This window comes from Caloenas nicobarica, chromosome 30, assembly GCF_036013445.1.
Source record: "Caloenas nicobarica isolate bCalNic1 chromosome 30, bCalNic1.hap1, whole genome shotgun sequence".
NCBI lineage: Eukaryota > Metazoa > Chordata > Aves > Columbiformes > Columbidae > Caloenas > Caloenas nicobarica.
Window position 1 is genome coordinate 404,113 of NC_088274.1, and position 26,722 is coordinate 430,834.

The following is a 26,722-nucleotide window of genomic DNA, read 5'->3' on the forward strand; positions in this document are numbered from 1 at the left end:
CCCAAAATGGCCCCAAAAGCACCAAAACAGGCCAAAGATCACCCAAAATAGGTCGGAAACCACCCAAAATCACCCAAAATGGCCCCAAAATCACCCAAAATAGGCCCCAAATCACCCAAAATAGGCCAAAATCACCCAAGATAGGCCCAAAACCACCAAAGGTAGGTCTAAAAGGACCCAAAATCACCCAAAATGGCCCCAAAATCACCCAAAATAGGCCCAAAATCGCCCAAAATAGCCCCAAAATCACCCAAAATAGCCCCAAAATAGGTCCAAAATCACCCAAAATGGCCCCAAAATCACCCAAAATAGGCCCAAAACCACCCAAAGTAGGTCTGGAACCACCCAAAATCACCCAAAATGGCCCCAAAATCACCTAAAATAGGCCCAAAATCGCCCCAAAATCACCTAAAATAGGCCCAAAATCGCCCAAAATAGCCCCGAAGTCACCCAAAATAGGCCCAAAATCGCCCAAATTAGCCCCAAAATAGGCCCAAAATCACCAAAATAGCCCCAAAACAACCGAAAATGACCACCAAATAACCCCAAAATCACCCATAATTGCCCCAAAATCACCCAAATTAGCCCCAAAATCACCCAAAATAGCCCCAAAATCGCCCAAATTAGCCCCAAAATAGGCCCCAAATCACCCAAAATAGCCCCAAAACCACCCAAAGTAGTTCTGGAACCACCCAAAATCACCCAAAATGGCCCAAAATCACCCAAAACAGGCCCAAGATCGCCCAAAATAGGTCTGAAACCACCCAAAATCACCCAAAATAGGCCCAAAATCGCCCAAATTAGGCCCCAAAATCACCCAAAATAGGCCCCAAATCGCCTAAATAGCCCCAAAATAGGCCCAAAATCACCCAAAATAGCCCCAAAAGCACCCAAAGTAGGTCTGAAACCACCCAAAATCACCCAAAAGGCCCCAAAATCACCCAAAATAGGCCCAAAATCACACAAAATATCCCCAAAATAGGCCCAAAATCACCCAAAATAGGCCCAAAACCACCAAGGGTAGGTCTGAAATGACCCAAAATCACCCAAAATGGCCCAAAAATCACCCAAAATAGGCCCAAAATCACCCAAAATAGCCCCAAATAGGCCCAAAATAATCCAAAATAGCCCCAAAATCACCTAAATAGCCCCAAAATCGCCCAAAATAGGCCCAAAATAGCCCCAAAATCACCCAAAATAGCCCCAAAATAGGCCCAAAATAGGCCCCAAACCACCCAAGGTAGGTCTGAAACCACCCAAAATCACCCCAAATGGCCCCAAAATCACCCAAAATAGCCCCAAGATCTTCCAAAATAGCCCCAAAATCACCCAAAATAGCCCCAAAATCACCCAAAATAGGTCTAAAATCACCCAAAATGGCCCCAAAATAACCCAAAATAGGCCCAAAATGGCCCAAAATAGCCCCTAAATAGGCCCAAAATCACCCAAAATAGCCCCCAAATCACACAAAATAGCCCCAAAACCACCCAAAGTAGGCCCGAGATCGCCCAAAATGGCCCCAAAATCACCCAAAATAGGCCCAAAATCGCCCAATTAGCCCCAAAATAGGCCAAAAATCACCCAAAATAGGCCCAAAATCACCCAATATGGCCCGAAAATCACCCAAAATAGCCCTAAAATCACCCCAAATAGGCCCAAAATAGGCCGAAAATCACCCAAAACAGCCCCAAAATCACCCAAAATAGGCCCAAAATCGCCCAAAATCACCCAAAATAGGCCCAAATCCACCCAATATGGCCCGAAAATCACCCAGAATAGGCCCAAAACCACACAAAATAACCCCAAAAAACCCCAAAACCAGCCAAAAGAACCTCCAAATAACCCCAAAATCACCCAAAATAGCCCCAAAACCACCCAAAATAACCCCAAATAGGCCCAAAATCACCCAAAATAGGCCCAAAATCACCCAAGATAGGCCCAAAACCACCAAAGATAGGCCCAAAACCACCAAAGGTAGGTCTGAAAGGACCCAAAATCACCCAAAATGGCCCCAAAATCACCCAAAATAGGCCCAAAATCGCCCAAAATAGCCCCAAAATCACCCAAAATAGCCCCAAAATAGGTCCAAAATCACCCAAAATGGCCCCAAAATCACCCAAAATAGGCCTAAAACCACCCAAAGTAGGTCTGGAACCACCCAAAATCACCCCAAAATGGCCCCAAAATCACCTAAAATAGGCCCAAAATCGCCCCAAAATCACCTAAAATAGGCCCAAAATCGCCCAAAATAGCCCCGAAGTCACCCAAAATAGGCCCAAAATCGCCCAAATTAGCCCCAAAATAGGCCCAAAATCACCAAAATAGCCCCAAAACAACCGAAAATGACCACCAAATAACCCCAAAATCACCCATAATTGCCCCAAAATCACCCAAATTAGCCCCAAAATCACCCAAAATAGCCCAAAATCGCCCAAATTAGCCCCAAAATAGGCCCCAAATCACCCAAAATAGCCCCAAAACCACCCAAAGTAGTTCTGGAACCACCCAAAATCACCCAAAATGGCCCCAAAATCACCCAAAACAGGCCCAAGATCGCCCAAAATAGGTCTGAAACCACCCAAAATCACCCAAAATAGGCCCAAAATCGCCCAAATTAGGCCCAAAATCACCCAAAATAGGCCCCAAATCGCCTAAATAGCCCCAAAATAGGCCCAAAATCACCCAAAATAGCCCCAAAAGCACCCAAAGTAGGTCTGAAACCACCCAAAATCACCCAAAAAGGCCCCAAAATCACCCAAAATAGGCCCAAAATCACACAAAATATCCCCAAAATAGGCCCAAAATCACCCAAAATAGGCCCAAAACCACCAAGGGTAGGTCTGAAATGACCCAAAATCACCCAAAATGGCCCAAAAATCACCCAAAATAGGCCCAAAATCACCCAAAATAGCCCCCAAATAGGCCCAAAATAATCCAAATAGCCCCAAAATCACCTAAAATAGCCCCAAAATCGCCCAAAATAGGCCCAAAATAGCCCCAAAATCACCCAAAATAGCCCCAAAATAGGCCCAAAATAGGCCCCAAACCACCCAAGGTAGGTCTGAAACCACCCAAAATCACCCCAAATGGCCCCAAAATCACCCAAAATAGCCCCAAGATCTTCCAAAATAGCCCCAAAATCACCCAAAATAGCCCCAAAATCACCCAAAATAGGTCTAAAATCACCCAAAATGGCCCCAAAATAACCCAAAATAGGCCCAAAATGGCCCAAAATAGCCCCTAAATAGGCCCAAAATCACCCAAAATAGCCCCCAAATCACACAAAATAGCCCCAAAACCACCCAAAGTAGGCCCGAGATCGCCCAAAATGGCCCCAAAATCACCCAAAATAGGCCCAAAATCGCCCAATTAGCCCCAAAATAGGCCAAAAATCACCCAAAATAGGCCCAAAATCACCCAATATGGCCCGAAAATCACCCAAAATAGCCCTAAAATCACCCCAAATAGGCCCAAAATAGGCCGAAAATCACCCAAAACAGCCCCAAAATCACCCAAAATAGGCCCAAAATCGCCCAAAATCACCCAAAATAGGCCCAAATCCACCCAATATGGCCCGAAAATCACCCAGAATAGGCCCAAAACCACACAAAATAACCCCAAAAAACCCCAAAACCAGCCAAAAGAACCTCCAAATAACCCCAAAATCACCCAAAATAGCCCCAAAACCACCCAAAATAACCCCAAAATAGGCCCAAAATCACCCAAAATAACCCCAAAATAGGCCCAAAATCGCCCAAAATAGCCCCAAAATAGGCCCAAAATCACCCAAAATAGCCCCAAAATAGCCCCAAAACGCCCAAAAAAGGCACGAAACCACCGAAAACCGCCCCAAAACCACACGAAATAAGCCCCAAACCACCCCAAAATAACCCCGAAGCCACCCAAAATAGCCCCAAAATCACCCAAAATAGCCCCAAAACCACCCAAAATATCCCCAAAACCAGCCAAATTAGGCCCCAAGCACCCAAAATAGGCCCAAAATCACCCAAAATCACCCCAAAACCACCCAAAATAACCCCAAAATAACCCCAAACTACCCAAAATAACCCAAAACCACCCAGAATAACCCAAAATAACCCCAAAATCACCCAAAATAGCCCCAAAGTCACCCAAAATAACCCAAAATAACCCCAAATCTGCCCAAAATAACCCCAAACCCACCCAAAATCACCCCAAAATTAACCCCCAAGTTACCCAAAATCACCCCAAAATCACCCAAAATAACCCCAAATAACCCCAAAACTGCCCAAAATAGGCCCAAAATCACCCCAAATAGCCCCAAAATCACCCCAAAACCGCCCAAAATAACCCCAAAACCGCCCAAAATAGCCCCAAAATCACCAAAAATAGGCCCAAAACCACCAAAGTAGGTCTGAAACCACCCAAAATCACCCAAAATGGCCCCGAAGTCACCCAAAATAGGCCCAAGATCGCCTAAATAGCCCCAAAATAGGCCCAAAATCACCCAAAATAGCCCCAAAACCACCCAAAGTAGGTCTGAAACCACCCAAAATCACCCAAAAAGGCCCCAAAATCACCCCAAATGGCCCCAAAATCACCCAAAATAGGCCCAAAACCACCAAAGGTAGGTCTGAAATGACCCAAAATCACCCAAAATGGCCCCAAAATCACCCCAAATAGGCCCAAAATCGCCCAAAATAGCCCCAAATAGGCCCAAAATAATCCAAAATAGCCCCAAAATCGCCCCAAAATCACCCAGAAAGGCCCAAAATCACCCAAAATAGGCCCAAAACCACCCAAAGTAGGTCTGAAACCACCCAAAATCACCCCAAATGGCCCCAAAAATACCCAAAATAGGCCCAAGATCGTCCAAAATAGCCCCAAAATCACCCAAAATGGCCCAAAATCACCCAAAATGGCCCCAAATCACCCAAATTGGCCCCAAAATAACCCAAAATAGGCCCAAAATAGCCCCTAAATAGGCCCAAAATCACCCAAAATAGCCCCCAAATCACCCAAAATAGCCCCAAAACCACCCAAAGTAGGCCCGAGATCGCCCAAAATGGCCCCAAAATCACCCAAAATAGGCCCAAAATCGCCCAATTAGCCCCAAATAGGCCAAAAATCACCCAAAATAGGCCAAAATCGCCCAAAATCACCCAAAATAGGCCAAAAACCACCCAATATAGCCCGAAAATCACCCAGAATAGGCCCAAAACCACCCAAAATAACCCCAAAATAGGCCCAAAATCACCCAAAATAACCCCAAAATAGGCCCAAAATCGCCCAAAATAGCCCCAAAATCACCCAAAATAGCCCCAAAATAGCCCCAAAACTGCCCAAAAAAGGCACGAAACCACCGAAAACAGCCCCAAAACCACACGAAATAAGCCCCAAACCACCCCAAAATAACCCCGAAGCCACCGAAAATAGCCCCAAAACCACCCAAAATATCCCCAAAACCAGCCAAATTAGGCCCCAACCACCCAGAATAGGCCCAAAATCACCCAAAATCACCCCAAAACCACCCAAAATAACCCCAAAATAACCCCCTAACCACCCAAAATAACCCCAAAACCACCCAAAGTAACCCAAAATAACCCAAAATCACCCAAAATAGCCCCAAAGTCACCCAAAATAACCCAAAATAACCCCAAATCTGCCCAAAATAACCCCAAACCCACCCAAAATCACCCCAAAATTAACCCCCCAAGTTGCCCAAAATAACCCCAAAATCACCCCAAAACCGCCCAAAATAACCCCAAAACCGCCCAAATAGCCCCAAAATCACCAAAAATAGGCCCAAAACCACCCAAAGTAAGTCTGAAACCACCCAAAATCACCCAAAATGGCCCCGAAATCACCCAAAATAGGCCCAAAATCGCCTAAATAGCCCCAAAATAGGCCAAAAATCACCCAAAATAGGCCCAAAATCACCCAATGTGGCCCGAAAATCACCCAAAATAGCCCTAAAATCACCCAAAATAGGCCCAAAATAGGCCGAAAATCACCCAAAATAGCCTCCAAATCACCCAAAATAGGCGCAAAATCGCCCAAAATCACCCAAAATAGGCCCAAAACCACCCAATATGGCCCGAAAATCACCCAGAATAGGCCCAAAACCACACAAAATAACCCCAAAAAACCCCAAAACCAGCCAAAAGAACCTCCAAATAACCCCAAAATCACCCAAAATAGCCCCAAAACCACCCAAATAACCCCAAAATAGGCCCAAAATCACCCAAAATAACCCCAAAATAGGCCCAAAATCGCCCAAAATAGCCCCACAATAGGCCCAAAATCACCCAAAATAGCCCCAAAATCACCCAAAATAGCCCCAAAACTGCCCAAAAAAGGCACGAAACCACCGAAAACAGCCCCAAAACCACACGAATTAGCCCCAAAATCACCCAAAATATCCCCAAAATAGGCCCAAAATCACCCAAAATAGGCCCAAAACCACCAAGGGTAGGTCTGAAATGACCCAAAACCACCCAAAGTAGGCCCGAGATCGCCCAAAATGGCCCCAAAATCACCCAAAATAGGCCCAAAATCGCCCAAAGTAGGTCTGGAACCACCCAAAATCACCCAAAATGGCCCCAAAATCACCCAAAATAGTCCCCAAATAGCCCCAAAATCACCTAAAATAGGCCCAAAATCGCCCAAATTAGTCCCAAAATAGGCCGCAAATCACCCAAAATAGCCCCAAAATCACCCAAAATAGGCGCAAAATCACCCAAAATAGCCCCAAAATCACCCAAAATAGGCCCAAAATCGCCCAAATTAGCCCCAAAATAGGCCCAAAATCACCCAAAATGGCCCCAAATCACCCAAAACGACCCAAAATAGGCCCCAAAATCACCCATAATTGCCCCAAAATCACCCAAAGTAGCCCCAAAATCACCCAAAATAGCCCCAAAATCGCCCAAATTTTCCCCAAAATAGGCCCCAAATCACCCAAGATAGGCCCAAAACCACCCAAAGTATGTCTGGACCCACCCAAAATCACCCAAAATGGCCCCAAAATCACCCGAAACAGGCCCAAGATCGCCCAAAATAAGTCTGAAACCACCCAAAATCACCCAAAATAGGCCCAAGATCGCCTAAATAGCCCCAAAATAGGCCCAAAATCACCCAAAATAGCCCCAAAACCACCCAAAGTAGGTCTGAAAACACCCAAAATCACCCAAAATGGCCCCAAATCACCCAAAACGACCCAAAATAGGCCCCAAAATCACCCAAAATAGGCCCCAAATCACCCAAAATAGGCCCAAAATAGCCCCAAAAACCGCCCAAAAAAGGCACGAGACCACCGAAAACCGCCCCAAACCACACGAAATAACCCCCAAACCACCCCAAAATAACCCCGAAGCCACCGAAAATAGCCCCAAAATCACCCAAAATAGCCCCAAAATCACCCAAAATAGCCCCAAAACCACCCAAAATATCCCCAAAACCAGCCAAATTAGGCCCCAACCACCCAAAATGGCCCCAAATCACCCAAAATCACCCGAAAGCCACCCAAAATAACCCCAAAATAAGCCCAAAACCACCTAAAATAACCCAAAATAACCCCAAAATCACCCAAAATAGCCCCAAAATCACCCAAAATAGGCCCAAAATCGCCTAAATAGCCCCAAAATAGGCCCAAAATCACCCAAAATAGCCCCAAAACCACCCAAAGTAGGTCTGAAACCACCCAAAATCACCCAAAAAGGCCCCAAAATCACCCCAAATGGCCCCAAAATCACCCAAAATAGGCCCAAAACCACCAAAGGTAGGTCTGAAATGACCCAAAATCACCCAAAATGGCCCCAAAATCACCCAAAATAGGCCCAAAATCGCCCAAAATAGCCCCAAATAGGCCCAAAATAATCCAAAATAGCCCCAAAATCGCCCCAAAATCACCCAAAAAGGCCCCAAAATCACCCAAAATAGGCCCAAAACCACCCAAAGTAGGTCTGAAAACACCCAAAATCACCCAAAATGGCGCCAAAATCACCCAAAACAGGCCAAAGATCGCCCAAAATAGGTCTGAAACCACCCAAAATCACCCAAAAAGGCCCCAAAATCACCCAAAATAGGCCCAAAATCACCCAAAATAGCCCAAAATCACCCAAAATAGGCCCCAAATAGCCCCAAAATAGGCCCAAAATAGGCCCAAATTACCCAAAATAGCCCCAAAACCACCCAAAATAGCCCCAAAAACCCCCAAAATAGGCCCAAAATAGGCCCAAAATCACCCGAAATAGCCCCAAAACCACCCAAAGTAGGTCTGAAAACACCTAAAATCACCCCAAATGGCCCCAAAATCACCCAAAATAGCCCCAAGATTGCCCAAAATAGGTCGGAAACCAACCAAAATGGCCCCAAAATCACCCAAAATAGGCCCCAAATCACCCAAAACGACCCAAAATAGGCCCCAAATAGCCCCAAAATAGGCCCAAAATCACCCAAAATAGGCCCAAAATAATCCAAAATGGCCCCAAAATCACCCAAAATAGGCCCAAAATCGCCCAAATTAGCCCCAAAATCACCCAAAATAGGCCCCAAACCACCCAAAGTAGGTCTGAAACCACCCAAAATCACCCAAAATGGCCCCCAAATCACCCAAAATAGGCCCAAAATAGCCCCAAAATAGCCCCCAAACCGCCCAAAATAGCCCCAAAACCACACAAAGTAGGTCTGGAACCACCCAAAATCACCCAAAATGGCCCCAAAATCACCCAAAATAGGCCCCAAATAGCCCCAAAATCACCCAAAATAGGCCCCAAATAGCCCCAAAATCACCCCAAATAGGCCCAAAATCGCCCAAATTAGCCCCAAAATAGGCCAAATATCACCCAAAATAGCCCCAAAACCACCCAACGTAGGTCTGAAACCACCCAAAATCACCCAAAAAGGCCCCAAAATCACCCAAAATAGGCCCAAAATCACACAAAATATCCCCAAAATAGGCCCAAAATCACCCAAAATAGCCCCAAAACCACCAAAGGTAGGTCTGAAAACACCCAAAATCACCCATAATGGCCCCAAAATCACCCAAAATAGGCCCAAAATCGCCCAAAATAGCCCCCAAATCACCCAAAATAGCCCCAAAACCGCCCAAAATAACCCAAAATAGCCCCAAAACCGCCCAAAATAACCCCAAAATAGGCCCAAAATCGCCCAAAATAGCCCCAAAATAGGCCCAAAATAACCCAAAATCACCCAAAATAGGCCCAAAACTGCCCAAAAAAGGCACGAAACCACCGAAAACAGCCCCAAAACCACACGAAATAACCCCCAAACCACCCCAAAATAACACCGAAGCCACCCAAATTTGGCCCAAAATCACCCAAAATGACCCAAAATGGGCCCAAACCCACCCAATATGGCCCGAAAATCACCCAGAAAAGGCCCAAATCACGCAAAATAGCCCCAAAATCACCCAAAATAGCCCCAAAATCACCCAAAATAGGCCCAAAACCACACAAAATAGCCCCAAAACCACCCAAATATGGCCCAAAATCACCCAAAACGACCCAAAATGGGCCCAAACCCACTCAATATGGCCCGAAAATCACCCAGAATAGGCCCCAAATCACCCAAAATAGCCCCAAAATCACCCAAAATAGGCCCAAAATCACCTAAACGACCCAAAATAGGCCCCAAATAGCCCCAAAATAGGCCCAAAATCACCCAAAATACGCCCAAAATCGGACAAAATAGCCCCAAAATAGGCCCAAAGTCACCCAAAATAGCCCCAAAATCACCCAAAATAGGCCCAAAACCACCCAAAGTAGGTCTGAAAACACCCAAAATCACCCAAAATGGCCCCAAAATCACCCAAAATAGGCCCAAGATCGCCCAAAATAAGTCTGAAACCACCCTAAATCACCCAAAATGGTCCCAGAATCACCCAAAATAGGCCCCAAATAGCCCCAAAATAGCCCCAAAATCACCCAAAATAGGCCCCAAATCGCCTAAATAGCCCCAAAATAGGCCCAAAATCACCCAAAATAGCCCCAAAACCACCCAAAGTAGGTCTGAAACCACCCAAAATCACCCAAAATGGCCCTAAAATCACACAAAATAGGCCCCAAATCACCCAAAACGACCCAAAATAGGCTCCAAATAGCCCCAAAATAGGCCCAAAATCACCCAAAATAGCCCCAAAATCACCCAAAATAGGTCCAAAATCACCCAAAATGGCCCCAAAATAACCCAAAATAGGCCCAAAATCACCCAAAATAGCCCCCAAATCACCCAAAATAGCCCCAAAACCACCCAAAGTAGGCCCGAGATCGCCCAAAATGGCCCCAAAATCACCCAAAATAGGCCCAAAATCGCCCAAAATCACCCAAAATAGGCCCAAATCCACCCAATATGGCCCGAAAATCACCCAGAATAGGCCCAAAACCACACAAAATAACCCCAAAAAACCCCAAAACCAGCCAAAAGAACCTCCAAATAACCCCAAAATCACCCAAAATAGCCCCAAAACCACCCAAAATAACCCCAAAATAGGCCCAAAATCACCCAAAATAACCCCAAAATAGGCCCAAAATCACCCAAAATAGCCCCAAAATAGGCCCAAAATCACCCAAAATAGCCCCAAAATAGCCCCAAAACGGCCCAAAAAGGCACGAAACCACCGAAAACCGCCCCAAAACCACACGAAATAAGCCCCAAACCACCCCAAAATAACCCCGAAGCCACCCAAAATAGCCCCAAAATCACCCAAAATAGCCCCAAAACCACCCAAAATATCCCCAAAACCAGCCAAATTAGGCCCCAAGCACCCAAAATAGGCCCAAAATCACCCAAAATCACCCCAAAACCACCCAAAATAACCCAAAATAACCCCCAAACCACCCAAAATAACCCCAAAACCACCCAGAATAACCCAAAATAACCCCAAAATCACCCAAAATAGCCCCAAAGTCACCCAAAATAACCCAAAATAACCCCAAATCTGCACAAAATAACCCCAAACCCACCCAAAATCACCCCAAAATTAACCCCCAAGTTACCCAAAATCACCCCAAAATCACCCAAAATAACCCCAAATAACCCCAAAACTGCCCAAAATAGGCCCAAAATCACCCCAAATAGCCCCAGAATCACCCCAAAACCGCCCAAAATAACCCCAAAATCACCAAAAATAGGCCCAAAACCACCCAAAGTAGGTCTGAAACCACCCAAAATCACCCCAAACGGCCCCAAAATCACCCAAAATAGGCCCAAAATCGCCTAAATAGCCCCAAAATAGGCCCAAAATCACCCAAAGTAGGTCTGAAACCACCCAAAATCACCCAAAAAGGCCCCAAAATCACCCAAAATAGGCCCAAAACCACCAAAGGTAGGTCTGAAATGACCCAAAATCACCCAAAATGGCCCCAAAATCACCCAAAATAGGCCCAAAATCGCCCAAAATAGCCCCAAATAGGCCCAAAATAATCCAAAATAGCCCCAAAATCGCCACAAAATCACCCAAAAAGGCCCCAAAATCACCCAAAATAGGCCCAAAACCACCCAAAGTAGGTCTGAAAACACCCAAAATCACCCAAAATGGCCCCAGAATCACCCAAAATAGGCCAAAGATCGCCCAAAATAGGTCTGAAACCACCCAAAATCACCCAAAAAGGCCCCAAAATCACCCAAAATAGGCCCCAAATAGCCCCAAAATAGGCCCAAAATAGGCCCAAATTACCCAAAATAGCCCCAAAACCACCCAAAATAGCCCCAAAACCACCCAAAATAGGTCTGAAAACACCTAAAATCACCCCAAATGGCCCCAAAATCACCCAAAATAGCCCCAAGATTGCCCAAAATAGGTCGGAAACCACCCAAAATGGCCCCAAAATCACCCAAAATAAGTCTGAAACCACCCAAAATCACCCAAAATAGGCCCCAAATAGCCCAAAATAGGCCCAAAATCACCCAAAATAGGCCCAAAATAATCCAAAATGGCCCCAAAATCACCCAAAATAGGCCCAAAATCGCCCAAATTAGCCCCAAAATAGGCCCCAAATCACCCAAAATAGCCCCAAAATCACCCAAAATAGGCCCCAAACCACCCAAAGTAGGTCTGAAACCACCCAAAGTCACCCAAAATGGCCCCAAAATCACCCAAAACAGGGCCAAGATCGCCCAAATTAGGTCTGAAACGACCCAAAATCACCCAAAATAGCCCCAAAATCACCCAAAATAGGCCCCCAAATAGCCCCAAAATAGCCCCAAAATCACCCAAAATAGGCCCAAAATCGCCCAAAATAGCCCCAAAATAGGCCCAAAATCACCCAAAATAGCCCCAAAACCACCCAAAGTAGGTCTGGAACCACCCAAAATCACCCAAAATAGGCCCCAAATGGCCCCAAAATCACCCAAAATAGGCCCAAAATCGCCCAAATTAGCCCCAAAATAGGCCCAAAATCACCAAAATAGCCCCAAAGCAACCGAAAATGACCACCAAATAACCCCAAAATCACCCAAAATGGCCCCAAGATCGCCCAAAATAGGCCCAAGATCGCCCAAAATAGCCCCAAAATAGGCCAAATATCACCCAAAATAGCCCCAAAACCACCCAAAGTAGGTCTGAAACCACCCAAAATCACCCCAAAAGGCCCCCAAATCACCCCAAATAGGCCCAAATCACACAAAATATCCCCAAAATAGGCCCAAAATCACCCAAAATAGGCCCAAAATCGGCCAAAATAGCCCCAAAATCACCCAAAATAGGCCCAAAATCGCCCAAATTAGCCCCAAAATAGCCCCAAAATCACCCAAAATAGGCCCAAAACCACCATAGGTAGGTCTGAAAGGACCCAAAATCACCCAAAATGGCCCCAAAATCGGCCCAAAATCGCCCAAAATAGCCCCAAAATAAGCCCAAAATCACCCAAAATAGCCTCAAAATCACCCAAAATAGGCCCAAAACCAACCAAAGTAGGTCTGGAACCACCCAAAATCACCCAAAATGGCCCCAAAATCACCCAAAATAGGCCCCAAATAGCCCCAAAATCACCCAAAATAGGCCCAAAATCGCCCAAATTAGCCCCAAAATAGGCCCCAAATCACCCAAAATAGGCGCAAAATCACCCAAAATAGGCCCAAAATCGCCCAAAATAGCCCCAAAATAGGCCCAAAATCACCAAAATAGCCCCAAAACAACCAAAAATGACCACCAAATAACCCCAAAATCACCCATAATTGCCCCAAAATCACCCAAAATAGCCCCAAAATCGCCCAAATTAGCCCCAAAATAGGCCCCAAATCACCCAAAATAGCCCGAAAACCACCCAAAGTAGGTCTGGAACCACCCAAAATCACCCAAAATGGCCCCAAAATCACCCAAAACAGGCCCAAGATCGCCCAAAATAGGTCTGGAACCACCCAAAATCACCCCAAATGGCCCCAAAATCACCCAAAATAGGCCCAAAATCGCCTAAATAGCCCCTAAATAGGCCCAAAATCACCCAAAATAGCCCCAAAACCACCCAAAGTAGGTCTGAAAACACCCAAAATCACCCAAAAAGGCTCCAAAATCACACAAAATAGGCCCAAAATCACACAAAATATCCCCAAAATAGGCCCAAAATCACCCAAAATAGGCCCAAAACCACCAAAGGTAGGTCTGAAATGACCCAAAATCACCCAAAATGGCCCCAAAATCACCCAAAATAGCCCCAAAATCACCTAAAATAGCCCAAAATAGCCCCAAAATCATCCAAAATAGCCCCAAAATAGGCCCCAAACCACCCAAAGTAGGTCTGAAACCACCCAAAATCACCCCAAATGGCCCCAAAATCGCCCAAAATAGCCCCAAGATCGCCCAAAATAGCCCCAAAATCACCCAAAATAGCCCAAAATCACCCAAAATAGGTTAAAATCACCCAAAATGGCCCCAAAATAACCCAAAATAGGCCCAAAATGGCCCAAAATTGGCCCTAAATAGGCCCAAAATCACCCAAAATAGCCCCAAAACCACCCAAAGTAGGCCCGAGATCGCCCAAAATGGCCCCAAAATCACCCAAAATAGGCCCAAAATCGCCCAATTAGCCCAAAATAGGCCAAAAATCACCCAAAATAGGCCCAAAATCACCCAATGTGGCCCGAAAATCACCCAAAATAACCCTAAAATCACCCAAAATAGGCCCAAAATAGGCCGAAAAGCACCCAAAATAACCCCCAAATCACCCAAAATAGGCCCAAAATTGCCCAAAATCACCCAAAATAGGCCCAAATCCACCCAATTTGGCCCGAAAATCACCCAGAATAGGCCCAAAACCACACAAAATAACCCCAAAAAACCCCAAAACCAGCCAAAAGAACCTCCAAATAACCCCAAAATCACCCAAAATAGCCCCAAAACCACCCAAAATAACCCCAAAATAGGCCCAAAATCACCCAAAATAACCCCAAAATAGGCCCAAAATCGCCCAAAATAGCCCCAAAATCACCCAAAATAGCCCCAAAATAGCCCCAAAACTGCCCAAAAAAGGCACGAAACCACCGAAAACAGCCCCAAAACCACACGAAATAACCCCCAAACCACCCCAAAATAACCCCGAAGCCACCGAAAATAGCCCCAAAACCACCCAAAATATCCCCAAAACCAGCCAAATTAGGCCCCAACCACCCAGAATAGGCCCAAAATCACCCAAAATCACCCTAAAACCACCCAAAATAACCCCAAAATAACCCCCTAACCACCCAAAATAACCCCAAAACCACCCAAAATAACCCAAAATAACCCCAAAATCACCCAAAATAGCCCCAAAGTCACCCAAAATAACCCAAAATAACCCCAAATCTGCCCAAAATAACCCCAAACCCACCCAAAATCACCCCAAAATTAACCCCAAGTTACCCAAAATAACCCCAAAATCACCCAAAATAACCCCAAATAACCCCAAAACTGCCCAAAATAGGCCCAAAATCACCCCAAATAGCCCCAAAATCACCCCAAAACCGCCCAAAATAACCCCAAACCCGCCCAAAATAGCCCCAAAATCACCAAAAATAGGCCCAAAACCACCCAAAGTAGGTCTGAAACCACCCAAAATCACCCAAAATAGGCCCCAAATCACACAAAATATCCCCAAAATAGGCCCAAAATCACCCAAAATAGGCCCAAAACCACCAAAGGTAGGTCTGAAATGACCCAAAATCACCCAAAATGGCCCCAAAATCACCCAAAATAGCCCCAAATCACCCAAAATGGCCCAAAATCACCCAAAATGGCCCCAAAATAACCCAAAATATGCCCAAATTCGCCCAAAATAGCCCCTAAATAGGCCCCAAATCGCCCCAAAATAGGCCAAAAATCACCCAAAATAGGCCCCAAATCGCCCAAAATAGCCCCAAAATAACCCCCAAACCACCCAAAATAGCCCCAAAATCACCCAAAATACCCCAAAACCACCCAAAATTGCCCCAAACCCACCCAAATTAGCCCCAAAATAACCTCAAAATCACCCAAAATAGCCCCAAAATCAACCCAAAATAGCCGCAAACCCACCCAAAATCACCCCAAAATGACCCCAAAATAGCCCCAAAATAGCCCCCAAATCACCCAATATAGCCCCAAAACCACCCAAAATAGCCCCAAAACCACCCAAAGTAACCCCAAAATCACCCAAAAAAACCCAAAATAGCCCCAAAACCACCCAAAGTAGCCCCCAAATCACCCCAAAATAACCACAAAATAACCCCAAAACCACCCAAAATAACCCCAAAACCACCCAAAAAACCCCAAAATAGCCCCAAAATCACCCAAAGTAGCCCCCCAATCACCCCAAAATAACCCCCAAATCACCCAAAATAGCCCCAAAATCACCCAAAATAGCCCCAAAATAACCCCAAAAACCACCCAAAATAACCCCAAAATCACCCAAAATAGCCCCAAAATAACCCCAAAACCACCCCAAATCGCCCCAAAACCACCCAAAAATCCCCCCCTAAAAATCCCCAGAACGCCCCCAAACCCCCCAAAACACAAAACGCCCCGAAACCGTGAAAAACACCCCAAAACACCGAAAAACGCCCCAAATACCCCAAAACACCAAAAAACGCCCCCAAAAACCCCCCAAATCCCCCCAAAACGCCCCAAAATACCCCCCTCAAAATGCACAAAACGCCCCAAATTCCCCCAAAAACCCACTCGAGACCCCCCCAAAATGCCCCCAAACCCCCCCAAATCCCCCCGAACCCCCAAAACTCCCCAAAACGTCCCAAAAAGCCCCAAAATCCCCCCAAATTCTCCCCCTGCCCTTGACCCCAAGTGACCCCGGTGACCTCACGTGACCCCGGTGACCCCCGGTGACCTCTGACCTTTGACCCCGCAGATGATGATCATCCTGGGGGTGATTTGCGCCATCGTCCTCATCATCATCATCGGTGAGAGCCTCGTTAACGAGGGGCGTTAATTAGGGGCTGGGGCATGTTAATGAGGGCCAGGGCATGCTAATGAGGGGGTGGGAGGAGCTAATTAGAGGGTGGGAGGTGCTAATTAGGGGGCGTTAACGAGGGTTTGGGGCTTGGAAATGGGGATGGGGAGGTAATTAAATGGGGGGGTGTATGCAAATGAGGGGCTGGGGGTGTTAATTAGGGGGTGGGATATGTTAATGAGGGCCAGGGCATGCTAATGAGGGGGTGGGAGGAGCTAATTAGAGGGTGGGAGGTGCTAATTAGGGGGCGTTAATGAGGGTTTGGGGCTTGGAAATGGGGATGGGGAGGTAATTAAATGGGGGGGTGTATGCAAATGAGGGGCTGGGGGTGTTAATTAGGGCGTGGGGCATGTTAATGAGGGGGTGGGAGGAGCTAATGAGGGGGTGGGAGGAGCTAATTAGAGGGTGGGAGGTGCTAATTAGGGGGTGTTAATGAGGGTTTGGGGCTTGGAAATGGGGATGGGGAGGTAATTAAATGGGGGGGTGTATGCAAATGAGGGGCTGGGGGTGTTAATTAGGGGGTGGGATATGTTAATGAGGTACAGGACATGCTAATGAGGGGGTGGGAGGAGCTAATTAGGGGGTGGGAGGTGCTAATTAGGGGGCGTTAATGAGGGTTTGGGGCTTGGAAATGGGGATGGGGGAGGTAATTAAATGGGGGGGTGTATTTGTGGGCTGGGGAGGGGGCGTGGCCTGGGGAGGGGGGGCGTGGCCTGGGGAGGGGGGCGTGGCCTGTGGACTTGGGGGCGTGGCCCCAGCCTGACCCCGCCCCTCCCTCCCCCCCCCCCCAGTGTATTTCAGCACCTAACGCCGCTGGCTCCGCCCACGGCCCCGCCCGGGGGGCGTGGCCAAACCTCGCCCCGCCCACCCCTCCCTCAGGGACCACGCGCCCCCCCCTCCGTGGCCACGCCCCCCTTTAAGCCACGCCCCCCCCTTTAAGCCACGCCCCCCCCTTTAAGCCACGCCTCCCTTAAGCCCCAAATCCCCCAATCCCCCAATCCCCCCTGCACCCCAAAATATACCTTGTGTTCCTCCCCCCCCCAAAAATTGGGGTTTCCCCCCATATTTCGAGCCCCCCCCCCCCAAATTTGGAGTCGCCCCCCCTCCCCCCCCAAGTTGGGGTGTCCCCCCCTAAATTTGGGGTCCCCCGCCCCAGAAATTGGGGTGTCCCCCCCCCCATCAAGAGGAAGATTTGGGGGTGTCCCCACGCCCAGAGCACCCCAAAAGTGGGGGGGGGGGGGGGGGTGTCACCTCCCCACCCCCCACCCCCCCCCCACGGAGGGAATTTTGGGGTCCCCCCCTGGGCTCCCCGACACCCCCAGAATGGAGGATTTTGGGGGTTCCCCCCCCCAAAATGTGGGGTGTGTCCCCCCCCCAAAAATATGGGGTCGCCCCAAAAAGCGGGATCAGGGATGTGTGTGTGTGTCCCCCCCCCAAAATAGAGAATTTTGGGGTGCCCCCCCCGAAACCTGAGCACAATTTTTTTTGGGGGGGGCCCCCCCTTTATTTTTGGGGGGGGTCTCTGAAATTTTGGGGTCCCCCCCACTCGCATTCCAGGGCCCCCCCCCCCCAAGACATTCCAGCCCCGTCGCCCCCCCTCCCCCAAATTTTTGGGGTGCACCCCCCCCAAATCACTGCCGCAGCGTGGGGGGGTCCCCCAAATTATAAGGTGGTCCCCAAAATTGGGGGGGACCCCAAATTGGGGGGGGGATGACGCCAAAACCCCCCCAGGGGGGAACCCCAAAATTATTGGGGGGGGGGAGATCAGGAAATGTTGGGGGGGGGGTGGATGTGAAATGGGGGGACCCCAAAATTTCAGGGGGGGACCCCAAAATTAGTGGGGGGGTCCCCAAAATTGGGGGGGGGTCCCCAAAGATGTGAAGCTGCCCCGAAACTGGGGGGGGAAACCCCAAAATTATGGGGGGGACCCCAAAATTATTGGGGGGGGGACCCTAAAATTTTGGGGGACCCACAGAGTTGGGGGGGGGGAAACACCCCGATAATTGGGGGGGGTCCCAAAAATGGGAGGGCCCAAGTGAGGGTCAAAGGGGGGGGGGTCCCCAAAATGGGGGGGTCCCCAAAAGTGAGGGGGTCCCCCAAAATAACGGGGGGGGTCCCCAAAAGTGGGGGGGTCCTCAAAAGTGGGGGGGTCCCCAAAAGTGAGGGGGGTCCCCAAAAATAACGGGGGGGGTCCTCAAAAGTGGGGGGGTCCCCAAAAATAAGGGGGGGTCCCCAAAAATATGGGGGGGTCCCCAAAAATAAGGGGGGTCCTCAAAAGTGGGGGGTCCCCAAAAATAAGGGGGGTCCTCAAAAGTGGGGGGGATCCTCAAAAGTGGGGGGTCCCCAAAAATATTGGGGGGGTCCCCAAAAGTGGGGGGGGCCCCAAAAATAAGGGGGGTCCCCAAATATATGGGGGGTCCCCAAAAATAAGGGGGGTCCTCAAAAGTGGGGGGGTCCCCAAAAATAAGGGGGGGTCCCCAAAAGTGACAGGGGGTCCCCAAAAGTGGGGGGGTCCCCAAAAACATGGGGGGGTCCCCAAAAATATTGGAGGGGTCCCCAAAAGTGAGGGGGGTCCCCAAAAGTGGGGGGGTCCCCAAAAGTGAGGGGGGGTCCCCAAAAATAAGGGGGTGCGTGTCCCCCCCCCCACCCCCCATATGTGTGTGTCCCCGGGGGGGGGTCCCCAAAATCCCTCCCCCCCCCCCCCATGTGACCCCTCCCCCCTTAAGGATTTTTGGGGACCCCCCCCCCCCCATGGGAGGTGGAATTTGGGGTGTCGGGGGGTGGTTTTTTTTTTGGGGGGGGGGGGGTCCCCCAAATCCTGGTGTGAATCGTGTATTATAATGAGATTAATAAAGTCGGTGTCTGTGAGGGGGGGGACCCCGAAATTTGGGGGGGGACCCCAAAAATGGGGGGGGGTGGGGTGTGAAATTGGGGGGGGGGGTGGGGACCCCGAATTTGGGGGGGACCCCAAAAAATGGGGGGGGGGGTAAATTTGTTGGGGGGGAACCTTAAATATGGGGGGTTGAAATTGGGGGGGGGTGGGGACCCCCCAAAAATTGGGGGGGGGACCCAGAAATTGGGGGGGGACCCCAAAAATGGGGGGGGGCCTTAAATGGGGGGGGGGGGACCCCGAATTTGGGGGGGACCCAAAACTGGGGGGGAGTAAAAGGGGGAGGGGGGGGGGGAAATTGGGGGGGACCCCAATTTGGGGTCCCAATGGCCCCAATGGCCCCAATGTCCCCAATGACCCCGATGTCCCCAGTGTCCCCACGTCCCCAATCCCCCAGTATCCCCAATGATCCCAATGTCCCTAATGACCCCGATGTCCCAATGTCCCCAATATCCCCAATGACCCAATGTCCCCAATGTCCCCAATGTCCCCAATCCCCTAATATCCCCAGTATCCCCAATGTCCCCAATGCCCCAATGTCCCCGATGTCCCCAATGTCCCAATGACCCCAATGTCCCAATATCCCCAATGTCCCAAATATCCCCAATGGCCTCAATGTCCCAATGTCCCCAATCCCCCAGTGTCCCAATGTCCCCAATCCCCCAATGACCCAAATGTCCCAATGTCCCAATGGCCCCAATCCCCCAGTATCCCCAATGATCCCAATGTCCCCAATGTCCCAATGTCCCCAATGACCCCGATGTCCCCAATGTCCCAGTGACCGAATGTCCCCAATGCCCCCAATCCCCCAATGTCCCCAGTGACCCCAATGTCCCCAGTGACCCCAATGTCCCCAATGCTCCAATGTCCCCCATGTCCCAATGTCCCCAATCCTCCAATGTCCCCAGTGTCCCTATCCCAAATGACCCCAATGTCCCAATATCCCCAATGACCCCAATGCCCCCAATGTCCCCAATGGCCCCAATGTCCCAATGTCCCCAATGTCCCAAATGACCCCAATGTCCCAATATCCCCAATGTCCCAGTGGCCCCAATGTCCCCAATGTCCCAATGTCCCCAAATCCCCCAATATCCCCAATGCCCAAATATCGCCAATGTTCCCAGTGTCCCAATGTCCCCAATGCTCCAATGTCCCCAATGACCCCAATGTCCCCAATCCCCCAGTGTCCCAATGTCCCCAATCCCCCAATGACCCAAATGTCCCAATGTCCCCAATGTCCCAATGGCCCCAATCCCCCAATGTCCCCAATGTCCCCAATCCCCCAGTATCCCCAATGATCCCAATGTCCCCAATGACCCCGATGTCCCCAATGTCCCAGTGACCGAATGTCCCCAATGCCCCCAATCCCCCAATGTCCCCAGTGACCCCAATGGCCCCAATGTCCCAATGTCCCCAATGGCCCCAATGTCCCAATGTCCCCAATGTCCCCGATGTCCCCAATGTCCCCAATCCCCTAATATCCCCAATATCCCCAATGTCCCCAATATCCTCAATGACCCCGATGTCCCCAATGTCCCCAGTCTCCCAGTATCCCCAATGTCCCAATGTCCCCAATGCCCCAATATCCCCAATGTCCCAATATCCCCAATGACCCTGATGTCCCCAATGTCCCAATGTCCCCAATGTCCCAATATCCCCAATGTCCCAAATATCCCCAATGTCCCAATGTCCCCAATCCCCCAGTGTCCCAATGTCCCCAATCCCCCAATGACCTAAATGTCCCAATGGCCCCAATGTCCCAATGTCCCCAATCCCCCAGTATCCCCAATGATCCCAATGTCCCCAATGTCCCAATATCCCCAATGACCCCGATGTCCCCAATGTCCCCAATCTCCCAGTATCCCCAATGTCCCAATATCCCAAATGACCCTGATGTCCCCAATGTCCCCAATCCCCCAATGACCCCAATGTCCCCAATATCCCCAATGACCCCAATGTCCCCAATGTCCCCCCTGTCCCATCATTGGCCATGGCGACACTGTGACTGTGGGGACAAGGGACATCATGACCCTGGGGACATGAGGACAAAGGACACAATGACAGTGGGGATGCAGTGGCCAAGGGGACAAGGGACATCGTGGCCATGGGGACAAGGGACACGGTGACAATGGGGACACTGTGGCCATGGGGACAAGGGACATCATGGCCACGGGGACAAGGGACACAATGACAATGGGGACACCCCTCTGGAGGTGTTGGGGTCACCCGGACGCCTGGGTCCCCTGGTCCCCGGACTCCGGGGTCCCCAACCCCCAAGAGCCTGAGTCCCCAATTCCCGGACGCCTGGGTCCCCTCTGGAGGGGCTGGGGTCACCCGGACGCCTGGGTCCCCTGGTCCCCGGATGCCGGGGTCCCCAACCCCCAAGAGCCTGAGTCCCCAACTCCCGGACGCCTGGGTCCCTCTGGAGGTGTTGGGGTCACCCGGACGCCTGGGTCCCCTCTGGAAGGGTTTGGTCACCCGGACGCCTGGGTCCCCTCTAGAGGGGCTGGGGCCACCCGGACGCCTGGGTCCCCTGGTCCCCGGACGCTGGGGTCCCCAACTCCCGGACGCCTGGGTCCCCTCTGGAGAGGCTGGGGTCACCTGGACGCCTGGGTCCCCTCTGGAAGAGTTTCATCACCCGGACGCCTGGGTCCCCTGTGGAGGTGTTGGGGTCACCCGGACACCTGGGTCCCCTCTGGAGGGGCTGGGGCCACCCGGACACCTGGGTCCCCTGGTCCCCGGATGCCGGGGTCCCCAACCCCCAGAAGCCTGAGTCCCCAACTCCCGGACGCCTGGGTCCCCTCTGGAGGTGTTGGGGTCACCCGGACGCCTGGGTCCCCTCTGGAGGGGCTGGGGCCACCCGGACACCTGGGTCCCCTGGTCCCCGGACGCCGGGGTCCCCAACCCCCAAGAACCTGAGTCCCCAATTCCCGGACGCCTGGGTCCCTCTGGAGGTGTTGGGGTCACCCGGACGCCTGGGTCCCCTGTGGAAGAGTTTGGTCACCCGGACGCCTGGGTCTCCTCTGGAAGGGTTTGGTCGCCCGGACGCCTGGGTCCCCTCTAGAGGGGCTGGGGTCACCCGGACGCCTGGGTCCCCTGGTCCCCGGACGCCGGGGTCCCCAACCCCCAAGAGCCTGAGTCCCCAACTCCCGGACGCCTGGGTCCCTCTGGAGGTGTTGGGGTCACCCGGATGCCTGGGTCCCCTCTGGAAAAGTTTGGTCACCCGGACGCCTGGGTCCCCTGGTCCCCGGACGCCGGGGTCCCCAACCCCCAGAAGCCTGAGTCCCCAACTCCCGGACGCCTGGGTCCCTCTGGAGGTGTTGGGGTCACCCGGACGCCTGGGTCCCCGGACACCTGGGTCCCCTGTGTGGCCACATTCCGGCCGCTCCAAGGCCACCCGCTGTCCCCGCCGATGTCCCCGCCGATGTCCCCGCTGATGTCACCGCTGATGTCACCCGTGACCTTCCCCTCCCCCCTGGCCCCACGCCCGCCCCTCCCCCCACCCCCCCAAGGCCACACGGTTGGGGGGGGGGGGGGGAGGGGCGGCCCCGCAAAGGCCTCTGGGTAACCCCGCCCCTCCCCCCCATCCCGAACTCCTGGGTCCCTCCCCGGGGTTGGGGGGGGGAGGGGCAGCGATGGACTCACCTGGTTGGATGCGGCCCCTCCCCCCACTTCAGGGGACCCAGGCGTCCGGGGGGGAGGGGGAGGGGCTGCACCCGAACTCCTGGGTCCCCTATTGGGGGAGGGGCATCACCCGAACTCCTGGGTCCCCTATTGGGGGGATCACCCGAACTCCTGGGTCCACCCGAACTCCTGGGTCCTCTACTGGGGGGGGAAGTTCCGTCCCCGAACTCCTGGCTCCCCTATTGGGGGAGGGGCATCTCCCGAACTCCTGGGTCCTCTACTCGGGGGGGAGGTTCCATCCCCGAACTCCTGGGTCCCCCATTGGGGGAGGGGCTGCACCCGAACTCCTGGGTCCCCTATTGGGGGGAGGGGCATGTCCCGAACTCCTGGGTCCCCTATAGGGGGGAGGGGCTGCACCCGAACTCCTGGGTCCCCTATTGGGGGGATCACCCGAACTCCTGGGTCCACCCGAACTCCTGGGTCCCCCAGAGGGGGAGGGGCATCACCCGAACTCCTGGGTCCCCTATTGGGGGGATCACCCGAACTCCTGGGTCCCCTATTGGGGGGATCACCCGAACTCCTGGGTCCACCCGAACTCCTGGGTCCTCTACTGGGGGGGGAAGTTCCGTCCCCGAACTCCTGGCTCCCCTATTGGGGGAGGGGCATCTCCCGAACTCCTGGGTCCTCTACTCGGGGGGGAGGTTCCATCCCCGAACTCCTGGGTCCCCTATTGGGGGAGGGGCTGCACCCGAACTCCTGGGTCCCCCATTGGGGGAGGGGCATCTCCCGAACTCCTGGGTCCCCTATTGGGGGGATCACCCGAACTCCTGGGTCCACCCGAACTCCTGGGTCCCCTATTGGGGGGAGTGGCATCTCCCGAACTCCTGGGTCCCCTATTGGGGGAGGGGCTGCACCCGAACTCCTGGGTCCCCCATTGGGGGAGGGGCATCTCCCGAACTCCTGGGTCCACCCGAACTCCTGGGTCCCCCATTGGGGGAGGGGCATCTCCCGAACTCCTGGGTCCACCCGAACTCCTGGGTCCTCTACTGGGGGGGGAGGTTCCGTCCCCGAACTCCTGGGTCCCCCATTGGGGGGAGGGGCATCTCCCGAACTCCTGGGTCCCCTATAGGGGGGATCACCCGAACTCCTGGGTCCACCCGAACTCCTGGGTCCCCTATTGGGGGAGGGGCTGCACCCGAACTCCTGGGTCCCCTATTGGGGGAATCACCCGAACTCCTGGGTCCTCTACTGGGGGGGGAGGTTCCATCCCCGAACTCCTGGGTCCCCCATTGGGGGAGGGGCATCTCCCGAACTCCTGGCTCCCCTATTGGGAGGCGGGGACACCACCCGGACTCCTGGGTCCCCTATTGGGCGGATCACCCGCACTCCTGGGTCCCCTATTGGAGATGGGGGGCGGGGACACCACCCGCACTCCTGGGTCCCCTGGTGGGAGGAGGGGGCGTGGCCTCCCCCGGCCCCGCCCCCGCGGTCTCGTGCCGATCGCGCGGCCCCCGCGGGGTCAGAAGCTCCGAGCGGCGCGTGGTACGTGGGGGGGGGCGGGGGGGGGACACACGACTCACGTCACGCGTGACGTAGCGTGACGTCACGCCGGGGGCACCCCGAGAATTTGGGGGGGGTTGGGGGGGGGTGGGGAGGGGAGCGCACGTGGGTGGGGGGAGGGGGCCGTGACGTCACCCCCCCCATGGTGACGTGTTTTGGGGTCCCTGAGATTTGGGGGGTCCCAGGTTTGGGGGTCCCTGGAGGTTTTGGGGTCTCCGAAGTGTCCCCCAAGGTTTTTGGGGGGGTCCCAGGTTTGCAGGTCCCTGGAGGTTTTGGGGTCCCTGAGATTTGGGGGTCCCAAGTTTGGGGGTCTCTGGAGGTTCTGGGGTCTCCGAAGTGTCCCCCAAGGTTTTTGGGGGGGTCCCAGGTTTGGGGGTCCCTGGAGGTTTTGGGGTCTCCGAAGTGTCCCCCAAGGTTTTTGGGGGGGGGTCCCAGGTTTGGGGGTCCCAGGAGGTTTTGGGGTCCCTGAGATTTGGGGGGGGTCCCAGGTTTGGGGGTCCCTGGAGGTTTTGGGGTCCCTGAGATTTTGGGGGGGTCCCAGGTTCGGGGGTCTCTGGAGGTTTTGGGGTCTCCGAAGTGTCCCCCAAGGTTTTTGGGGGGGGTCCCAGGTTTGGGGGTCCCTGGAGGTTTTGGGGTCCCTGAGATTTGGGGGGTCCCAGGTTTGGGGGTCCAGGAGGTTTTGGGGTCTCCGAAGTGTCCCCCAAGGTTTTTGGGGGGGGTCCCAGGTTTGGGGGTCCCAGGAGGTTTTGGGGTCCCTGAGATTTTGGGGGGGTCCCAGGTTTGGGGATCCAGGAGGTTTTGGGGTTTCCGAAGTGTCCCCCAAGGTTTTGGGGGGTCCCAGATTTGGGGGTCCCAGGAGGTTTTGGGGTCCCTGAGATTTTGGGGGTCCCAGGTTTCGGGGTCCAGGAGGTTTTGGGGTCTCCGAAGTGTCCCTCAAGGTTTTGGGGGGGGTCCCAGGTTTGGGGGTCCCTGGAGGTCTTGGGGTTTTGGGGGGTCCCTGAGATTTGGGGGGGGTCGCAGGAGGTATTGGGGTCCTTGAGATTTGGGGGGTCCCAGGTTTGGGGGTCCCAGGAGGTTTTGGGGTCTCTGAAGTGTCCCCCAAGGTTTTTGGGGGGCGTCCCAGGTTTGGGGGTCCCTGGAGGTTTTGGGGTTTTGGGGGGTCCCTGAGATTTGGGGGGGTCCCAGGAGGTTTTGGGGTCCCTGAGATTTGGGGGGTCCCAGGTTTGGGGGTCCCAGGAGGTTTTGGGGTTTTGGGGGGCCCCTGAGATTTGGGGGGGGTCGCAGGAGGTTTTGGGGTCCCTGAGATTTTGGGGGGGTCCCAGGTTTGGGGGTCTCTGGAGGTTTTGGGGTCTCCGAAGTGTCCCCCAAGGTTTTTGGGGGGGGTCCCAGGTTTGGGGGTCGAGGAGGTTTTGGGGTCCCTGAGATTTGGGGGGGGTCCCAGGTTTGGGGGTCCCAGGAGGTTTTGGGGTCCCTGAGACTTGGGGGGGCCCAGGTTTGGGGGTCTCTGGAGGTTTTGGGGTCTCCAAAGTGTCCCCCAAGGTTTTTGGGGGGGGTCCCAGGTTTGGGGGTCCCAGGAGGTCTTGGGGTTTTGGGGGGTCCCTGAGATTTGGGGGGGTCCCTGGAGGTTTTGGGGTCTCCGAAGTGTCCCCCAAGGTTTTGGGGGGGGTCCCAGGTTGGGGGTCCAGGAGGTTTTGGGGTCCCTGAGATTTGGGGGGTCCCAGGTTTGGGGGTCTCTGGATGTTTTGGGGTCCCTGAGATTTTGGGGGTCCCAGGTTTGGGGGTCCAGGAGGTATTGGGGTCACTGAGATTTGGGGGGTCCCAGGTTTGGGGGTCCCAGGAGGTTTTGGGGTCTCCAAAGTGTCCCCCAAGGTTTTTGGGGGGGATCCCAGGTTTGGGGGTCCCAGGAGGTTTTGGGGTTTTGGGGGGTCCCTGAGATTTGGGGGGGTCCCAGGAGGTTTTGGGGTCCCTGAGATTTGGGGGTCCCAGGTTTGGGGGTCCAGGAGGATTTGGGGTCTCTGAAGTGTCCCCCAAGGTTTTTGGGGGGCGTCCCAGGTTTGGGGGTCCCAGGAGGTCTTGGGGTTTTGGGGGGTCCCTGAGATTTGGAGGGGTCGCAGGAGGTTTTGGGGTCCTTGAGATTTGGGGGGGTCCCAGGTTTGGGGGTCCAGGAGGTTTTGGGGTCTCCAAAGTGTCCCCCAAGGTTTGGGGGGGGCCCAGGTTGGGGGTCCCTGGAGGT

The 26,722-nt window shown here is 52.5% G+C and overlaps 1 protein-coding gene across 2 annotated transcripts in view; it reads left to right on the plus strand.

Moving 5' to 3' along the window:
• PFAS (phosphoribosylformylglycinamidine synthase) overlaps nucleotides 1-26,722 on the plus strand; it is a 308,075-nt gene that overhangs the window by 239,403 nt on the left and 41,950 nt on the right. Inside the window, exon 1 of one of the 2 annotated variants that reach the window (XM_065653378.1) lies at nucleotides 24,390-24,471. The exons of the other annotated variant lie outside the window; for it this stretch is intronic. The gene's annotated coding sequence lies outside the window, so the exon portion shown is untranslated. Of the gene's footprint in view, nucleotides 1-24,389; nucleotides 24,472-26,722 lie in introns of those variants that run through there. 2 annotated transcript variants of the gene reach the window in all.